General features: G+C 41.7%; 1 non-coding gene across 1 annotated transcript; it reads right to left on the reverse strand.

Annotated features, from left to right (window-relative positions):
• Positions 1 to 2,922: 2,922 nt before the first annotated feature.
• trnar-acg lies at positions 2,923 to 2,995 on the reverse strand. The gene has a single exon. It is a non-coding gene; the product is annotated as a tRNA-Arg (tRNA).
• Positions 2,996 to 7,854: the final 4,859 nt, after the last annotated feature.

Raw genomic sequence — 7,854 nt, forward strand, 5'->3', positions numbered from 1 at the left:
AAATGGAGAGCAACACATATTCAAGCAAGTGAGAAATGGGCAGAATTGTTTTTCCTGTAGGGTACAGAAAAGTGGTGCTGCGAGTGCCGCATGTGCCACAAATTGGAGGTTACTTAGGCGTGAGGAGAACGGAGGCTAAAATACAAATACATTTTTACTGGCCTGGATTGCAGGGGAATGCATTTGAATTTTGCCAGACGTGTCATACATTTCGGCTAATAGGAAAACCTTGGGAAATAACAAATCCTGCACCTTTAATACCTCTTCCAGTGTTCGAGGAATCTTTCTTAAGTGGCTTCATTCATTGTGTAGGTTCCCTACATCCAATAAGCGATGGGGATAAGTATTAATTAACAGTAATGGATGTATAAACGAGATTTCCAAATGTTGTTCAATCGTGCAATATGGCATCTAAAAGGACTGTGGAAGAGGTACGATTTTTTTACAAACGAGATTAAGACTACCATCAGAGATACAATGAGCTCAAGGGTCAAAGTTCACATCTAAACTTTTCAAGGAATATATAGATAGCTTGGAAATAAAACGGTTCAAATCTACTGTGTCCCATCCAGAATCACAGGGTGCACTGGAAAGGTGACGTCAATTATTAAAGACTATTTTGAGGTTTTATGGTTCGGCGGAGCCAGATTATTTCCATAAGGGAGTTGCATCAGTGCTGTTTGCGATCTGAGATGTACCAAAAGAATCCACCAAACAAAGTCCATCTGAAACCAATTGTGGGCATAAAGTAAGAAGACCATTAAAATTTATTAAGGCAAAATTAGTAAGTCAGATTAGAGAGACCACGCATTTGGACGATGTGTCGAATTTTAGAGTTGGACTAAATAATGTTGGGGAGTTGTCAGGACAGTATTTAAAAGTATCGCAGCAAATGGTGAAGCAGGAAGTGTATGAGAAATCAATAAATCACAATTTTGCCAGTCCGAATAATGTATTTATTTAAATTTCATTAATCGGTGAAACTTTAAAGTAAGGTTTAGAAGACCTTATTTAATTGAGAGGAACCTGAGTGAGGTTAGCTACTTGATAGCGACTCCAGGCATGAAGGAATCTCACAGAATGTGCGATGGGAATATGCTCTAACGGTATTTTGGCAGAGAACAAACACAAGAGGAGAATGTATTATTGACTACGACACACTGGGAAGAACCAATGTCAGGGAATTCTGCATTGTACGTTCCTGAAATAAAATTGGACAATGCAAAAGTGGTCCAAAACTGATAAAGTTATTCAGTTATCTTCCAGAAGATAATCGAAAGTTATTACTCTTGCATGGGGAGATCTTCTGAAATATACTGGGTATTAATAATCTAATTGTAGATGATGTAAATATAGGAGATGTTGTTCTGACTTTGCAACATCCTTGCAGGCATAACCGTCTAAAGTTGTACAAATTCATAAGGAGATGTCACGTGTGCTCCAAAATTGCATAACCGAAGTGAGTCTCAATGAATGGAGTTCACCCATCATCATGGTGCCAAAGCCAGAAAAGACCCAACAGTTATGTGTGGACTATCACAAAATCATGTTAGAAAGACTGATGCATATACATATATGCAGCTGGAAGACTGTGTGGAAAAGATTGGAGGAGCAACTTGCATTTCCAAGTTGGACTTCCTCAAAGGTTACTGGCAGTGGACTTTGTCAGAAAGATCAAAGGCAATTTTGTAACGCCAACTGGCCTGCAGAAATTTAAACTAATGCCGTTTGTACAGAAAACACTTCAGCCACATTTCAGAGGTTAACTGACAGGTTAATTGGCGGATATGCAACTGTGTGGTGTATATTGTGCCTGGTGACTAAGAGTCTCTCATGGATTGAATATTTACAGCATTTATCGGGCTGTTTGATCGAATTCGGAAGTCAAACCGGTTTGTAAAACTAGCTGAAAGTGAATCTGCCAAAGCCAAAGTCACCTTCATTGAAGACGGACACATACCCCCACGGGATGCGAAATCGTAAGTTACAGGGGACTTTTACACATTGTTGAAATTACACGAAGGCTTTCCAGGTGCCTATCGATGCCAGTGATTTGCGTGTCTCTCTTCTTCTGCCCCGCTAATTTCGACCTGTAAACCTGTTTCATTTTTCCTCTGTGTTTATGGCGTTTAATTATCAGGGCTGTTGTGTATTTTTGCAAAAGCATAATTAAGTCTATTTTGGGTAGCTGAGTTCCGTGGGTATTCTATATTCTGTTCACTGTGTTTCATCCCTTAATATTTGAATAATTATCTCTCTGTTTTAAAAACTGGAAGTCAACCTAGCTAAAGTATTCCGAGTAAATTTTACTATATATTCACCAAAACAAACAACGACTTTACGCTCTGGATTGCCTGCATAAGAATGTTTTGAGTGGTGTGGCATAGGCAAAACGGGGGTTGTTTTTCTCAGAGCAGAGGTGATTGTGAGGAGACATGATCGACGTGTACGAAATAATGAGGAGCATGGAATGACAGATTGAAGGACACATTTGCTCTTGATCGATCACCAGGGTGTGTAGATTTCAGATAAGATGCAGAAAGCTTTGAATAGACTGGTAGGAAAAAATTATCAGTCAGCAGGTGTTAGAGTCTGGAACTGACTCTCGATAAAGATCATTTGGACAGTTAACCCTTCATTCTTCTCTGATTCCACTGGCCAAAGAGTTTCGAAAAGTTCTCAAAGCCGAGCATTCCTGCGAGCAACAGTTATTCGATTGGAGGCTTTATGAAATGGAAAGGTGCCCACGAGTAACGTGTACGATTATTCGGCTTCCCTCCTGTGATGACGCTGGAACATTGACTCTCATATTCTCGGGGACATTTAATGAAGGCATTCTCGGTCCTACAGATGAGGAACTCATACCTTATTTTGGCTTCGGAAAAATCAGTTTTGGTGCTTACTATAAGTCTGCGCTAACCCCGAGCCAGGTAGGATTCGAACCTACAATCTCCTGATCCGTAGTCAGGCACGTTATCCATTGCACCACTGGCCCGATGCACGCAGCTGACCTTAAGAGCCATGATGTTAACACGTACATGGTTAATAGCAGTCATGTTCACCAGTTGAACAAGCGAAAAAGATAATCATTGTCACTGCTTCAGTCCAATCTTTTTCACCTTTCAAAGCAGCGAATTTTCCAAAAAAAACACGTATGTCCTCATGAAGCTTCCATTCACACTCTGTCTGCTCAGTCAGTCAATGCTGATCTGATGAATTTCGAATCTACTTCTTCAGCATAACTGACGTGAACGTGAGCCTAATTACCGCACTGTATCTACCAGTTAACTTTCAGAGATTGCGATTACAGTAACGACCTTTGCGAGTATGCAGGAATGTGAATACTGTGAACCGAGCAAAAAAATCCCTTCATGGAAATTAATCCTGTGCAAAGTCAACCATATAAGGACGGGCAGATGACATAAAAAATCCTCTGTTTCTCTCTGCACAGATGTTTCTCCAAGAATTGACTCTTTGAAGAATTCTTCTTTGTAATTTAGACTTTCCCAGTTGCAGATATTCACTCAATCCACAAACAAGTATCCTGCTGAAAACTACTTCACTCAAGATTAAAATAGGTGACTATCTTTTCGCCCAGCTGTTGTCCCAATGTTCCCTGTTCCATGTCAATACAAGTTCTTGCAGGTGAAATTGGAGCTCCCAGCCTGATGTCCCACTGCTTCTTGATGCGTGGGAATTGAAGCTGCTGTCGTTAAGGCGGGAGCTTTTATCCTCGATACTTCACGTGTCTTTGTATCATCAGAGAATGGCATTCCGCTGACCAATTGAATTTTCGCAGCCACATGCTCGTGCTCAACGCAATCACAATTTCCAATTCGTATTGGGTGCAGTGCGACTCAAATTCTCTGATTCCACGCCCTTGAACTGGGATTATATGATATGCCATGACATGATCACATCAATGAATGAGGAAATTGGTGAAGTAACCGATGTTAAAATACAGTGTTATTGAGAAATACATTTCAGCAATACCCTGCAGTATCCCATGACCCTTTGAAGTTTTGTAGATATCTCGCAAACGTGATCTCCAACAACCTCAATGTTGCAATCTCTACAGTCTCTCGGTACATAGAAGCTAAAGATTCAACCGAATCTGAGTTCCCACATCTCAGTCACTGTTTGACAAGTATTCCTTTGTTCGAGTGGTTCTGTTCCTGGCATAACCTCTGCCACCAACCTTATTGCTTTTTGCATCGTGCTTTTCCATGTGGCGCCAGGATCATGAAATGGTTCTTCCTTGGCATTGTCAACACAGAAAGTTCTACTCGAATCACTGTGACACCAATCGGCATTTTTCCCATTTTACTCCATGTAATATGTGCTTAGCTAACGCTGTGAAAATCAATCTTTTTTTTATATAAAAATATTCTTCGTGCTGATAAGTTTCCTTCTTCAAACACCCGCTGTCTCACATCTTTGCGTTTCACATATCATAACCACCCTTTATCGGAGAAATCTCTCCCTTCCACAAGAACTAACTCGCCTAAACGTCCACCCTCCCATTTCACTGAGGTATTGTGCAATATAATACTCACATTTACACTGTTTATTCTGTACTGCTGCGGTCACTGTTTTGGGTGAAAGTGCGCAATCCCATGGTCGACATCTTCAAGCAATTCAATCCATTTAGATGCAGCTGTTCTATAATTAATCCTCATGGAGCAGCTTTTACTGACACGGACAATAGATTACTGGAGCATCGGGCTCTGGATAAGTGGACAGCGCAGAATTGAGCAAAAGATGTTTTATTGGAAACGACAAGTTTCTGTGGCTTTCTCCAGTCGTTTATTTCATTTGTTCATTCGGTTCCCCCGAAATATTGCGTGCAGTTCTGCAATTCACATTACAGTAGTCATGTGACCGCACTGGAAACCGTGCAGAAATTGACCAAATTGAAAAGGTTAGGTTATGAAACAGATTGTTTTGACTGGAGTTGTTTTCTTAAGGCAGAGGAAACTGTGACGATACTTGTTTCATATGCACTAAGTAATGAGCGACATGGACAATGCAGACTAAAAGAAATGTTTCCTCTTGACCGATCAACAGGGGCATAGACTGAAGTTAAGAGGTGGAAAGGGTTGAGGAGATATGCAGAAAAATCTCATCAGCAAGCGTATGTTTGAATTTGGATTCACTGTATGAAGAGATGCACAGAGGCGAACCCACATCACCTTCAGAAAAACACGGATCTGAACTTGAGTTGTGTATGCAAACAAGGGCAAGTGATGAAAATGAATAAAGATAGTCAAGCGATTGCATCTGATTAAAGCATGTACAACGACCTTGAGGGCTGTCATTCTACACATACGTGGTATTCGTGCAGCTGTCCGTGGTGGCGAGCGGTTCCATTTTTTTTTGCTTCCTTCGCTGTGAACCGGCTTTGATTCTCAGTCTGGGAGTTGGGGTTTGTTTCGATTCTGACAACGACATCAGCAAAAGCAGGCCACCTGCAAGTGGAGTGTTTTTAGTACCTCGGATCAATTAATGACTTCGAGAAATGAGAGACGATGTCGCAGCCTCTTAAAGAAGGGGGATGGTGCCTCGGCAGTCTCTGCTCATGCAAACAGTTCACTCTCCATTCTCCTCTGATTCTGATTCCTAACGATTTTCCCAAAATTGTCAAAGCTGAGATTTGACTCTGTGTCTTGTTTTCTTCACAATCGCAGGTGCCACAGTGAATCTCGGAAGGTTGACAGGTGTAAAGGGCAGCGTGAGTGACGAATTCAGCTTTCCCCCAGTGATGGCTCTGGGATATTGACTCTGACGTTCGCAGGGACATTTAATGAAAGGACTCTTGACCCTGCAGTTCAAGGTGCAAACCTCAATTGGGCTTCAGAAAAGTCAGTTTTCAGTGCAATAAAGTCAGCGCTGCCCGCAAGCCAGTTTGGAATCGAAACTCCACTCAGCAGATCCGTAGTTAGGCATGTTATCCATTGTGCCACTGGCCCGTTGTATGTGCTACATTGTGCGGGAGATTAGCTTGTATGTGAATTTGAAGCCTGCCAGTCTTGCTCTTGAACCAAGTCGAAACCTTAACTACGATTTCTGGACCGTAACCAAGCGTATTATCCATTGTGACACTGCGCTTGTGCGTGCTTGAGGTTGGTATTCTGCAGAGTTGTGATCTAAACACGGACATGACCAATCGTACTCATGTTCACAAGTTGAATAACCAGGAAAGATAACCACTGTTACTGCTTCATTCCAATCATCCGCTCATTGCGCAGTGGGAGGTTTTGTAACGAAAAGACATTCATCCTCATGAAACTTCCATTCACTTTGTGTCTACTCAGCCATTCAATGGGATCTCCGCTCATCTGATGAATTTCAAATTCACTTCACTGATTTTTCTCCATCACTTTTGATAAACTAATGCCTAATCACAACATCGCATTCAAGCTAATTTTCGAAGTTTGAAAGTACTTTAACGACCTGTCCGAGTTTACAAGAAATTCGATAAAATGAAATGAGCAAAAGAAAACCCTTCCTGCCAGAGCAGAGTTCGCCATATGAGAAAGGTCAGAGAGCGAAATTATTACCTCCGTTTCTCTCTGTGCAGATGTCAATAGAAGCTGCTCCAGGTAAAGTTGGAACTTCCAGCTTGATGTCCCAATGCTCCCAGCTTCGTGTCAATGAAGGATGCTGCAGTTCACGTTGGAGCTCCCAGCCTGATGCGACGTATACCTCGTCAATAGAATCTGCTCCACGCAATGTTGGAACTCCCAGTTCCCGGCATTTCAATTCACTCTATATTTTCAGCGAAATACTTCACACTCACTGCTTTCATTACTGAACCCATATCTGCTGGCTCATCCCCATCCCCATTTCCAGTTTGATCTTCACTGTTGCACCATACAGTATTTCGTATTCCAGGCTTGAAACTTGGCACTATATGATATTCCACAGCAGTGGTCACTTGCTTGCAAGACGAAATTGGTTAAGAAACCGAAGGTAAACTACATTTCTTTTGCAGAAATACATTCCAGCAATTCCCTGCATTATTCCCTGACGCTTTCATTTTCTGGAGAACTATATCAATCTTCGCCTTCAACAAACTAAGTGATGAAATATACATCGGCTCTGGAGATACCAAAGTTAACCATTCAGCCCACCATGAGTTTGCATGTCTCAGTCACTGTTTGTCAAGTATTACTACTGTTCATGTAGTCCTGTTCCTAACATATCCTCTACCACTATCTTTGCTGCTTTTTGCATCATGCAATTCCATGTGATGCCGGTATCGTGCAAAGTTAGCACTTTGCGTAGTGGCAGCAGAAAGATCATCTCCAATTTGACTTCCAGTGTTGTCACTTGTTACCGTTTTATGCAGAGTAAGACATGCTTAACAAAAGCAGGAGCGAATCAAACTTTTTTGACATGAAAATATTCGTCGAGGTGATGATTTTGCTCCTTCAAACCCTCGCCCTTTCACATCTCTGCTGTCTATGTCTCAGGATTCATACCCACCAATTCTGGGAGCTTTGTCCCCATCCCACGATCAGTAACCCTGCTTTAGGTCGCTCCTCCAATTTCCCTGAGGCATTTGGCAATCAAGTACTCGCATTGACATTGTTCAGTCTGTGCAGCTGCAGCCAATGTTGTTGGGCGAACGTGACCCAATCCCACAATTACGACCTTAAAATCAATCGATCCATTTACATACTGCTGTTGTGAGATCAATGCTCATGTAGCAATTTTTACTGACATGTACCGGAGATCACTAGAACATCATGCTCAGAAAAAAGGACACAATGCAGTATTCAGCAAAGGGTGTTTTTTTTGGAAACGATCAGTTTCTCTGATCTAATTTCAATGGAGAAGAGGAGATTGTGA

The sequence above is a fragment of the Chiloscyllium plagiosum genome, unplaced genomic scaffold (genome assembly GCF_004010195.1).
Source record: "Chiloscyllium plagiosum isolate BGI_BamShark_2017 unplaced genomic scaffold, ASM401019v2 scaf_4526, whole genome shotgun sequence".
NCBI classification, from domain to species: domain Eukaryota; kingdom Metazoa; phylum Chordata; class Chondrichthyes; order Orectolobiformes; family Hemiscylliidae; genus Chiloscyllium; species Chiloscyllium plagiosum.